Below are 12569 nucleotides of genomic sequence, written 5' to 3' on the forward strand. Positions count from 1 at the left end.
TCAAGATACTTCCTGGTCCCCAAACGCGATGGAGGAAAGCGCCCTATCCTAGATCTTCGGAAGCTCAACAATTTCATCGAATGCAGGAAGTTCAGAATGATCTCCCTACATGCTATCCTGCCTCTTATTCCCAGGAACTCCTGGATGGCTTCCCTAGATCTTCAGGACGCTTACTTCCACGTGACTATCCGGCCCCATCATCGGAAGTATTTAAGATTCGCTATGGGGCAAGACCACTTTCAGTACGTATCTCTGCCCTTCGGCCTCTCCACCGCGCCAAGGGTATTCACCAAGTGTATGGCGGTGGTGGCAGCGGCTCTCAGACTCCGAGACATCACAGTCTTCCCATATATAGACGACTGGCTTCTCATAGCACCGACTCAGCATCGTTTGCAGACCAATATCAGCACAACGCTCTCCCTTCTCGATTCCCTGGGCCTTCGTGTGAACGCATCCAAATCCCATCTCGAGCCCACGCAGGATATCAAGTTTATAGGGGCTCTCCTACGCACCTCTCTTCACCGTGCTTTCCTCCCAGAGGATCGAGCAATCACCATCATCACCTTAGCCAGGTCAATTCAACGACAGCCTTGCCAGTCTGCATTCACAATACAACGCCTGCTGGGCCTCATGGCCGCCACGACTTCTGTCATCCACTTTGCCAAGCTACGGATGCGACAACTACAGCTCTGGTTTGTAAGAGCCTACCATCCTCTGTTGCAACCGCAGAGTACCTTACTCACGGTTCCCCAGAGAGCACTTTCATCCCTTACCTGGTGGACGGTACCCAGCAATCTCCTCGCGGGCATGCCGTTCCTACCGACGCCTCCAGTAGCTGTTGTGACAACAGATGCCTCACAGTGGGGATGGGGAGCCCACTTACAGGACAAGACCGTCAGAGGCCTTTGGACCCCCTCCGAGAGGGCCATGCACATAAACTGCTTGGAACTGATTGCCGTACACAGGGCCCTCTTATCTTTTCTTCCCCTGATCAACGGGAGCCATGTCCAGATCTCAACGGACAACATGGCAACTGTCTATTACATCAACAAACAGGGGGGCACCAAGTCTCTCAGACTTTGCCGTATAGCCATCGTGCTCTGGGAATGGTGTCTGGAGCACAACATTCACTTGACCGCTGTTCACCTCCCAGGCGTCGACAATGTTCTGGCCGACTCTCTGAGCAGGTTTCGTCTGGACGACCACGAGTGGTCCCTCAATCCGACTTACCTCCGACGCATTTTCAGATGCTTCGGAACACCCAAGGTGGATGCCTTTGCTTCGCGGGACAATGCCAAATGCCCACGCTATTTTTCAAGAAGGGAGAACGACGCCTTCCTACACAGATGGACGGGCCCTCTCCACTACATCTTCCCACCAACCCCTCTACTGACTCGGGTACTGATGAAGATCACACGAGACGGCACGGACTGCATCCTGGTAGCCCCTTGGTGGCCACGGCAACCATGGTTCACGAGACTTCTCCAGTTATCTCATCACACCTACCGTCGCCTCCCTCTCGTGAGCGACCTCTTGTCCCAAGCCAACGGTCAGATATTGCACCACAATCCTCAGGTACTGGCCTTAACGGCCTGGAGAATTCGACCTCCCACCTCTCCGCAGAGGTAGCCCACGTTATTCTGAACGCCAGGAAGCCCTCCACAAGGCTTTCGTACCAAAGGAAATGGAAACGCTTCTGTTCATTCGCGACTGCTAACCATTTACTTCCAGAATCAGTACCTCTCAATATGATCCTGGAGTATTTACTTTCCCTACAGAAATCAGGACTCTGTTACTCATCCTTGAAAGTTCATCTGTCTGCCATCTCTGCATTCCACAACCCGGTAGACGGCAAAACAGTTTTTTCTCATTCCTTGTCCAAGGCCTTTCTCAAGGGCATGTTGCACCTCAATCCACCCGTTAAACCCCTTGTCCCAACTTGGAGTTTATCCCTAGTTCTTTCCTCGCTTATGAAAGCACCATTCGAACCTATGGCCACCATAGACCTCAGCCTTCTCTCCTGGAAGACAGCGTTGCTTGTTGCCCTTACCTCTGGGAAACGGGCAAGTGACTTATGCGCCTTCCGCCACGATCCTCCCTACACCACTTTCCACAAGGAAAAGGTTGTCCTCAGACCGGACCCTGCGTTCCTTCCTAAAGTTGTCTCCCAGTTCCACCTATCGACTGCAACCTCTCTGCCGACCTTTTTTCCCAACCCAACCGATCACGGACAACGGGCCCTGCATTCGCTGGATGCAAGAAGGGCTTTATCCTTCTACCTTGATCGTACACGGCCTTTCCGTAAGGACCCTAATCTATTTGTGGCATACGGAAACCCCTGCAGGGGACTCAAAATCTCTACCCAGAGACTATCTAAATGGGTAGTTAGCGCCATTAGGCTGTGCTACGAACTGGCTAACCAGCCTCTGCCCGAAGGCCTTAAGGCTCACTCTACCAGAGCGGTCTCGACGTCTTCGGCTTTCTTACACGGCGTCTCCCTAGAGGACATCTGTGCTGCTGCATCGTGGTCCTCTCCCTCCACGTTCGTCTCCCATTATGCGTTGGACGTTCGTGCAAGACGTGACGCCTCCTTCGGCCAAGCGGTCCTCAGATCCATCTTTCACTAAAATGGAGGTGAGTGCATCCGCTTATGTTTCTATATCATACTATCTTTGCTTTGGGCCATGTGACTAACCTTTTTCTCTTCCAGCACCCTCCTCCAGGACACTTAGCTGGCTAGTCACCCATGTGTGGGACTGCACAGAGACCACGAAGAAGATAAACAGGTTGCTTACCTGTAACTGATGATCTTCGAGTGGTCATCTGTGCAGTCACACACGCCCACCCAGCCTTCCCCGCTGCTGGCTTTTGGTACTTCTTGTTTTAACCTTTCTAGTCTCTCTGCCAGTGGCGGCTGGAAGAAACTGAGTGGAATGGGCACTCTCCCCCCGCTCCAGGCATGCGCAGTCGCTGCCTGCTCCCCAGGGCGGGAGGAAAGCGCGCCAAAAGACGTTATAAACGAGCTATTGGAGCTCCGAGGTACGGATCCGTTGCCTGCGGCAAGACCCATGTGTGTGACTGCACAGATGACCACTCGAAGATCATCAGTTACAGGTAAGCAACCTGTTTTTCTCAGTGGGGCAGCCTTTGTTTACAGGAACATTCTACCTCTTTCACTATACTTTTGTTTTATATTTCAGAACTTGTTTTGTTTTCAGCACCAACTTTCTCAAAAAAAAAAATCCAGTGGTTCTCAGTGGGGCAGCCTTTGTTTACAGGAACATTCTACCTCTTTGCTTACTGGTTTCAGAGCAGCAATAAGAGGGGAAAACCACATTAGGTTCCAGGTGCTAGTTCTGCCTGGTGTCCTTACAGCAGTATATAGAATGTTTACTTCTTCCTCATCCGTTCTTCATCCCTAGTTAGCTATGCTATGGGCCCAGCTTCTCTACTAACAAAGGATGTGTGCCAAGAAAAAAAATAATTATAATTTTGGATCCAGACTGGGGGAGGTATTATCGTGATTGCTTATTTTCAAGTTGGACATTACCAGTTCAAGATTCAAATCCATGTGGTTCCAGAGTTCACAGCCATTATTTGCAATGGAGAATGTAAATGATAATGCCACCAAATTTGCACAAGATGCCTTGTAATCGAAAGAACCTTGTAATCAATCTGCTGTAATCAAGCAGATTAAACAAAAGAGTTTGATTTTACAGACCTCCAAACTGGGTGATACTCTGTGCATCCACATTGCTCTCTACTGATTCCTAAAATGGCGGTCAATTGGCAACCTACAAGGAGCTTTAAATGGCCACAGCATTTTTAAAAAACAGTCTGCATTTTTCTACAGTTAAAATGTCTTATCTTTCCACTTAAACTTTTCTCACTGATTTGCCATCCTTCCTTGTTGTGATCTGTTAATTTCCTTTCACAAGGTGAAAGTGACTTCCTTTGCAGTCCTGCCACCCCTTTCTGTCAGTCTGCCATTATTTCCTACGGAACAATTTTTAAGGGGACTAGAGTGGCTGTTTTTCAACCAAATGACACTCATTTTAGGCAAAAAGACAACTCCTCTTGAGTCACAAGAGTGGTCTGCATTTTGACTTATTTTGCCTTCTCATGGCAAACCTAGGGGTGTGTTCACACTACACTAAATACTGGATTTCACAACTGGGTTTTTGCTCTTCTTTCACAGTAAAAAATCCAGTTGCAAAATGCATTATTTAGTACAGTGTGAATGCTCCCCGACTATTAAAAATAATGTCAATATGTTAGTTATGTGCCCTTTGCCAGTGTCAAAAAAAAAAAAAATTCTGCAGTAAAATTGGATGGACCCTTTGCACAACATCTACATAGAATGTATGAGAAAAGATTTCTTGAGGAATGCAAAAAAGAAAGTGGGAGGGAGGATTACAAGTCTGTAAGTGGATGGCAGGTGGTAAGTTGCATCCCTTGTGCTTAAACTCCAGTAACAGTTGAATTTTACCATTTTTGTGCACAGCAGTGGTTTGGGGCCTTTGTAGACTGAAGTTCTGGAACTGTTTCATTCTTTGATTGCCTCAAATAAGAATATAATTTGGCTTCCTGTGCTTTTTTGAGACAGCTCCTTCAGAATAGCTGCTTACAGCTTGAGAGTCCGTGCTGCTTGATTTCTGCAGTTATGCAGTTCTACCAGTATGTTTCTGTATATTTTTTTTCGGTCTTTGCAAACATGTATATAAAAACATTATGGTATGCTAACCTCACCATATATAATTTATGCACTACTCTTGTCAATTGTTACCTCTTAATCACTCAGGAATGGCAACTCGTCACACAGACTAATGATCTCCATCTGACTGCTTAGCCTGCTTGCAATTCTGTCTTGAACACATCTGTCACTGTGGCTTTCCCTTGGGAACTGTGCAGAAGTTTGAAACTCTGACACATGTGCATTAACTACCCAGAGACTTTCCCCCCATTAGTAATGGGCTGAATCTTTGAAAACTGCAAGTTTCCCAGCTAACACTTACTATTTTACCTTCTAGATGCCAGTTGGGCTGCCACATGATAGACAGCCAGGGGAAAGACATCTGGCATTTGTAACTCATGCAGCATTCATGGAAACTGAATTTTAATAGTATTCTCATTCTGCAGAGTCCCTAGGAATTTTGAAAGGATACGGAATATGTCATTAGTTAAGTAGGTTGCTCTTTTGATGGACCATTCGTTGCATGCAAATGAAATGTTATTAGGCAGACAATTGTAGAATGTATGTTTCTGGTTGTTGTTATTCTTGGAAATGTACAAGTTCCTAACCACTTGCAAATATGACATTTCAGGAAAATTAGACCAAATAGGGCATTTTAACAAGAGGCCATGATCCTTACCAAGTCCCATAGATACCTTTGAGAACAAATATGAGTATGCTGTCACTTATGCCTCTCATCAGTCTGCCTTAAACAGTTACATAATACAGACACTGTACATTAAACATCATACAATCCAATATTTCTCCTGAATGAGCAGGCCCATGGGCAGAGTCCATCAACCAAGATTCAAATCTGCAGCAAGCAGAAAGCAGGAGCTAAAACTGCACGCAAACATGATTCCAAGTGACAGAAGCAGTGAGGCACTTGTAATACACATGCATTCAACATGTTTCATTTATATCATTTAAAAGACATTGATCTAGCTCTTGAAGAACCCTGCTACATATCAGGTAAAGCATCCATGGTACAGAATTCTTAAGCAGAAGCATCAGCTAACAAAGCAAGTATCTTGACGTAGGGTGGCCAGACGGTCCCGGTCTCCCGGGACTTTCCCGGTTCTGGCCACCAATTCCCGCCTCCCAGGCTGCCTATACCGGGACCATTAAAGGTCCCGGTTTAGCCAGCCCCGGAGGCGGTGGGCCGCGGGCACCGGCGGGGAAGGCGGCGAGTGAGGGAGGTAGCGCCCCTGCGCACGCGCAGGGACGCTCCCTCCCTTACTCGCCGCCTTCCCCGCCCGCGCACGGGGCCCGGCGGCGGTGGCGGAGGCCTCTCCGCGGCCTCCGCTGGTCGCTGGAGGCCCTCCAGAGACTCTGGAGGGCCTCCAGCGACCAGCGGAGGCCGCGGAGCGACCAGCGCCGAACAGCAGAGGCCTCTCCGCGGCCTCCGCTGGTCCCTGGAGGCCCTCCAGAGACTCTGGGGGGCCTCCAGCGCCCAGCGGAGGCTGCGGAGCGACCAGCGCCGAACAGCTGTGGCCTCTCCGCGGCCTCCGCTGGTCCCTGGAGGCCCTCCAGAGTCTCTGGAGGGCCTCCAGCGACCAGCGAAGGCCACAGAGAGGCCGCGGAGCGGCCGGCGCTGGTCCCTGGAGGCCCTCCAGAGACTCTGGAGGGCCTCCAGCGACCAGCGCCGAACAGCGGAGGCCTCTCCGCAGCCTCCGCTGGTCCCTGGAGGCCCTCCAGCGGAGGCCGCGGAGCGGCCGGCGCTGGTCCCTGGAGGCCCTCCAGAGACTCTGGAGGGCCTCCAGCGACCAGCGCCAAACAGCGGAGGCCTCTCCGCGGCCTCCGCTGGTCCCTGGATGCCCTCCTGAGACTCTGGAGGGCCTCCAGCGACCAGCGGAGGCCGCGGAGCGACCAGCGCCGACCCGCGGAGGCTGCGGAGAGGCCGGCGCTGGTCCCTGGAGGCCCTCCAGAGACCAGCGCAGGCCCTCCCCGGCCTCCACAGCCGCCGCCAGCCTCGCCAGCAGCACCAGCCGCCGGGAGGAGAGGCCGCCCCCCGCACCCCTGGAAGAAGGTAAGCTGGGAGGGTGGGGGCCGAAAGCGGGGGGGCGGCGGGAGGGGGGGCCTTCCTCCCTTCCTTCCTTCCTTCCCTTCCTCCCTTCCCTCCCTCCTCCCTTCCCTCCTTTCTTCCTTCCCTCCCTCCTCCCTTTCTTCCTTTCTTCCTTCCTTCCCTCCCTTCCTTCCTTCCCTCCCTCCTCCCTTCCTTCCCTCCCTCCTCCCTTCCTCCCTTCCTTCCCTTCCCTCCCAACCTCCTCCCTCCCTCCCTTCCTTCCTTCCTTCCTTCCTTCCTTCCTTCCTTCCTTCCTTCCTTCCTTCCTTCCTTCCTTCCTTCCTTCCTTCCTTCCCTCCTCCCTCCCTTCCTCCCTCCCTCCCTCCCTCCCTTCCTTCCTTCCTTCCTTCCTTCCTTCCTTCCTTCCTTCCTTCCTTCCTTCCTTCCTTCCTTCCTTCCTTCCTTCCCTCCCTCCCTCCCTCCCTCCCTCCCTCCCTTCCTTCCTTCCTTCCTTCCTTCCTTCCTTCCTTCCCTCCCTCCCTCCCTTCCCCCCTTCCCTCCTTATGTTCTTATGTGACACAGTGTGTTGGACTGGATGGGCCACTGGCCTGATCCAGCATGGCTTCTCTTATGTTCTTATGTGACGCAGAGTGTTGGACTGGATGGGCCACTGGCCCGATCCAACAGGGCTTCTCTTATGTTCTTATGTGACGCAGAGTGTTGGACTGGATGGGCCAGTGGCCTGATCCAACATGGCTTCTCTTATGTTCTTATGTGACAATACTGACTTTGGTGGACCCAAGCACTGATTCAGTGTAAGGGAGCTTTGTGTTTGTGACTGGAGTGGACAATACTGACTTTGGTGGACCCAAGCACTGATTCAGTGTAAGGGAGCTTTGTGTTTGTGACTGGAGTGGACAATACTGACTTTGGTGGACCCAAGCACTGATTCAGTGTAAGGGAGCTTTGTGTTTGTGACTGGAGTGGACAATACTGACTTTGGTGGACCCAAGCACTGATATTTGGGGGATTTTTGGGGACGTCACAGGAAGTGCTCTGAAGTCACTTCCTGTTTCCGGCAGTGGCATTTGGGGGAAATGATGTCATTTGGGGGAAGTGATGTCACAGGAAGTGATGTCACTTCCCGTTTCCGGCAGGTGACATGGGGAAAATGATGTCACAGGAAGTGGTGTCACTTCCTGTTTCCGGCGGTGGCATGACGTCACCGGAAGTGACGTCACTTCCTGTTTCCGCCGGCGCGCGCACACACCCCTACCTTCCCCCCCCCAAAGGTGTCCCTGGCTGGCCTTCAGACATTATGGTCACCCTAGAGTACATGCTGAGTGTTTAGAAGAAAAGTAGAAGTTGGTTTTTATACCCTTTGTTTCTGTACCTTAAGGAGTCTCAAAGCAACTGAGATTCACCATCCCATCCTCTCCCGTCAACAGGCATCTTGTGAGGTAGGTGGGGCAGAGACAGTTCTGAGGGAACTGTGACTTGCCCAAGGTCACACAGCAGGCTTCATGTGGGGGGTGGGGAATCAAACCTGGTTCTCCAGATCAGAATTCACCACTCTTAATCACTATGTCACACTGGGGGTGGTTTCAGACTGGGAAATTGGATGTGCCAGTATCCCGAGGCAAAAAACCCCAACTCAGGCAGGTCCTTGTTAGAGAGGTCAGACAGCTGCTGTTGAAGCAGCAGGATCCTGCCAGCAGTCTATGCTTGCATCTTCAGACTGCTAGCATGGCTCAAGTACCCACCACTGCTGAAAGGGAAGTTTTTCTACAAGTCCCCCATGCGTGCGCTCACCCAGGGAAGCACACCTCAGAGAGAGCTTCCTGGGGGAAAAAACCCGGCGGTGCTGCAAACAGCTTGGTGCGATCACACAGCTCTTCTGCTCATGAGTCATGCTGGGGCCTTCAGACAGCAGGGGATTATGCGACCTGCAGCTAATTCACGGGGAAGCTACCGGGAAGATCCAGGTAGCTTTTTAAGGCGAATAGGAGGCATCTGGGGACGGGGTGAGAACAGGTTGGGCTCGGAAGGCAGATGTGGTTGTGTAAACATGGTTGTTTAAATCGAGTGGAAGGCATTCCTGGGCCAGGCCAAATCTCTAGTCTGAAAGCACCCTGGCTCTCTTCTCCTTCATCACTAAGCAACTGCTGTTCTCCATACACTCAGAATTAAGAAACAGGAACTTATATAGGAACTCAGAATTAAGAAACTGGAACAGAGTTACAGCATATGTCCTAGACAGATTAAAGCCCCAGCACCTCCTTGGTTCTGATCACAGTTCTATATTGGCACTTTTTATTTTCTTCCCAGTGCAGTCAGATCCCTTGATTAATTCTTTTTCAACAATTTCATGCTAGAATGTCCTATGAATCCTTTTTACTGACCTGAAAGGTACCATTGTTTAAAGAGGGGTTCCAGGATTAAACTTGTGAATTAGAATTGATCAAGAAGTGTAATTGAATTTCCTGAGGCTTGAACAAAGACCAGGGATTCTCCACCAATATAGGTGTTATTCAGTTTCTAGTTTTTCTTAGCATTATTATGGATAGTCATTGTACTTTTCTTGATTACATTTTAATTTTATGTAATAATGCCATACCCTATGATTTGTGCACTTTATGGCCTCAGAATTCTGCTGTTTGCCACATTTTCAGTCTATTCTATTATTAGCTTATTGCCAGAATAAAAATGTCTTTAAGGTATAATCTTCCTGGCCCTGCAAAATTCTGTGGAAGTCCGGCTTTCTTCTCTAATGGGAATGTATAATACAGAAGCTGCCAATAACCACAGAGTAGCTAATAATAAAAGTGTTCAACATTGAGGCTTGGTGGACTGTTCAGAATACAGAATATCAATTTAAAATAATACATTTCCCTCAACTTCTTTGCATGGTTTAGTGAAAATATATATATGGGATCGACAATTACAGCTTTTTTTGTGGATGTAGATACATATACATGCACATTGTTGAGAAGTAACTTCTATGTGAAGTCTATTCTAGGCTTTAGTTATTATGGACAGATATAATAGCACCTTGAGATTGGGAAGATCCAAGGTCAAGTCCCCACATAGCCGTGAAACCCACTGGTTTATCTTGGGCCACCCATTATCTTCTAGCATAACCAACCTAAACATTATGAGGATAATATAATAATAATAATAATAATAATAAAAATTTTATTTATATCCCGCCCTCCCCGCCTAGGCAGGCTCAGGGCGGCTAACAACATATTCATATAAAAAGTTATACAGTAATTTTAAAATCAACATTAAAAAAGTTATACAGTAATTTTAAAATCAGCATTATCTTAAAACAATTCCAATTTACATTCGACATAATTTAACAGTAACAGTGGTATTCCTGGTGCTATTCTGTCTGTTTGCATAATGGCGAAGATCACTGAACAGAGTCACTTTGGCGGGTCCATCAATTCGGCCATCCTTAGTCAGCAGTCTGCGAAGGCCAACCTAAAAAGGATGGTCTTGCAGGCCCTGCGGAATTGGTCAAGACTCCGCAGGGCCCGCACCTCTTCCGGGATCTGGTTCCACAGGCATGGAGCTGCAACGGAGAAGGCCCGTGCGTGGGTGTTCCACACAATAATGTGGAAGAAAGGACAATAATATATGTTTCCTAGACTCTCTTGGAGAAAGACTGGGATAAAAATATAATAAAAAGAAAAATTAAATACATGAAACTGTTGGATGCCAGTCCACAGGCTTGAAACATAGCTGTGATAATAACATAGTAGCACATAGAATAGGAAGGATGAGGAATACCAGACTAGTAAAAATTTATGGACAGTGACGATCAAGAGGAAAGATAATTTTAAAGAACTGTGCTGCCCTGTGGTGATATAATGTCCATCTAGTGACTGAAGTCTACCTACTCACTATCTCATTTATATTTGATAATAATAGGCATTACCTCTGGTAACAATCAGGGTATCACTTCATCCTGTACCTCTTGCATTATCATTGGATTACCTTCATCATAAACTAAGGCTGTAGTTCTGTACTTCATTAGTATTGCACAGTCCCTGACCACTCTCTTCTTTAATTTTCCTGGATTTTTAACTTTCTTTTTCCATTGGTTACTGTGTTCAGTTGCAGTGAACACTACATTATATAGTAATGACACGATTACACACAGAAAAGCACTATACATTTATTCATGCTCCATTATGCCTTTCAGGGACATCTTGTGTTTGTTGGGATTCCATCCTTGGAGGCAACTATAATCGTCATGCACTTCAGAAGGGAAGTTCACAGGCATTACTTTTTACAAAACAGTTTGATCTAATCTCTTTTAGGTATAGTAAAAAGCTGATCAGAGGTAATAAGAACATGGTATTAAAGGATTATCTGGGTCACACTGAAATATGTTTCCAAACAAACACAAGGTCCTTTTGCTTTGTTAAAAACAAACATAAAAGGCTTTTTCAAGATAATCTGGCTTGACTCAAAAAAGAGGACAAGCAACTAGATTAAATCTGTGCGTGATTCCTTTAAGATAGCATGCATCTGTTTATTAGTGTGCATTAAACTGTTGGTTGTATAAATAGTTATTCAATTATATTTAGGGCATATGGAATCTGAAATCATTTTCACTGTCTTTATACATAGCTGTTGAGGGCTTTGCATGACTAATTAGTGGCATTGTCTAGTCAACATAATATTTTATTCTATTCTGTCTTTTCTCTGTAATGTCTCTTTTTTCCCCCTTTTCTGCTGACAAGATCTGCCACTGAGGCACCTTATCTCAACTCTGCAGTTTGAGCTGAATAGGTTTTTTCTAAACCTGTCAGAGCTGCTCCTTAGATAGTGTCATCCTGTGGTATTTTTGTTTTAAAGAAAAAATTTCCTGCTGAAACTATAAGTGACGGATGACCTGAAAATTGATGGCATAATATTCTTTTGATTGTTTAGCAAAAGTTCTGCAAAAGTTCTGAAGTGATAGGCCAAGTGCATTACAACTAAAAGTAGAAACAAGGTTGTACTGTTTCAGCTGAGTCAATATTCTGTATTAATGTAAATGTGCTGGATTTAAAAAGAAATATAATTGGCTGAAATATATTTAAGTTTTCAAATTAAAGTTTCAGGTGGACAAAAAGTTACATGTGGAGCTTCAAATTATCCATTAAACTCTGAATTCTTATGCAGTTGAGTCTATGAGTTAATTATAAACATGTAATAACTTTTAAATATAGTAAAGTATTTATGTTGTATTGAAATAAATTCTATCATGACTTTGTGGTTGTGTCCCTCAACAATTCCTTCCAAGTTAATTTAATTCCACCTAGTTCTCAAACATACCTCTTATTATCATAACCTTGACAGCATTACATCTCCAAATATTATTCACATACAATGCATACAACCTTGACTGATAAACACTCATATCAAGACATGAATTCCACAGATCCCTCATTTATTATAGACTAGCATGAAACCCATGCTTTGCTACAGTATTTAACTACCTTTAATCCAGTTATAATACTTCTGGGCAGGCTTTTTTTGAGCAGGAACGCACGGGAGCACACTTCCAGCTGGCTAGACATCAGGGGGTGTAGCCTAATGTGCAAATGAATTCCTGCTGGGCCTTTTCTATAGAAAAGCCCTATGTGAAACAGTGTTGACATCGGGGTGTGGCCTAATATGCAAATGAGTTCCTGCTGGGCCTTTTCTACCAAAAAAGCCCTGCTTCTGGGTGTGTATGTGTATACTTCTGTCTCTCTGTCTGTCTGTCTGTCTATTCTATTTTATCTAATCTGTCTGTCTGTCTGTCTATCTTTTTGTGTGTTTTAGGAAGGGTGT

At 46.9% G+C, this 12569-nt stretch overlaps 1 protein-coding gene across 3 annotated transcripts in view; it reads left to right on the forward strand.

Annotated features, from left to right (window-relative positions):
- Positions 1–12569, forward strand: part of LOC132572476 (contactin-4) — a 706005-nt gene that overhangs the window by 401263 nt on the left and 292173 nt on the right. The window lies entirely within an intron of this gene.

The sequence above is a fragment of the Heteronotia binoei genome, chromosome 5 (genome assembly GCF_032191835.1).
Source record: "Heteronotia binoei isolate CCM8104 ecotype False Entrance Well chromosome 5, APGP_CSIRO_Hbin_v1, whole genome shotgun sequence".
Classification (NCBI taxonomy): Eukaryota; Metazoa; Chordata; class Lepidosauria; order Squamata; family Gekkonidae; genus Heteronotia; species Heteronotia binoei.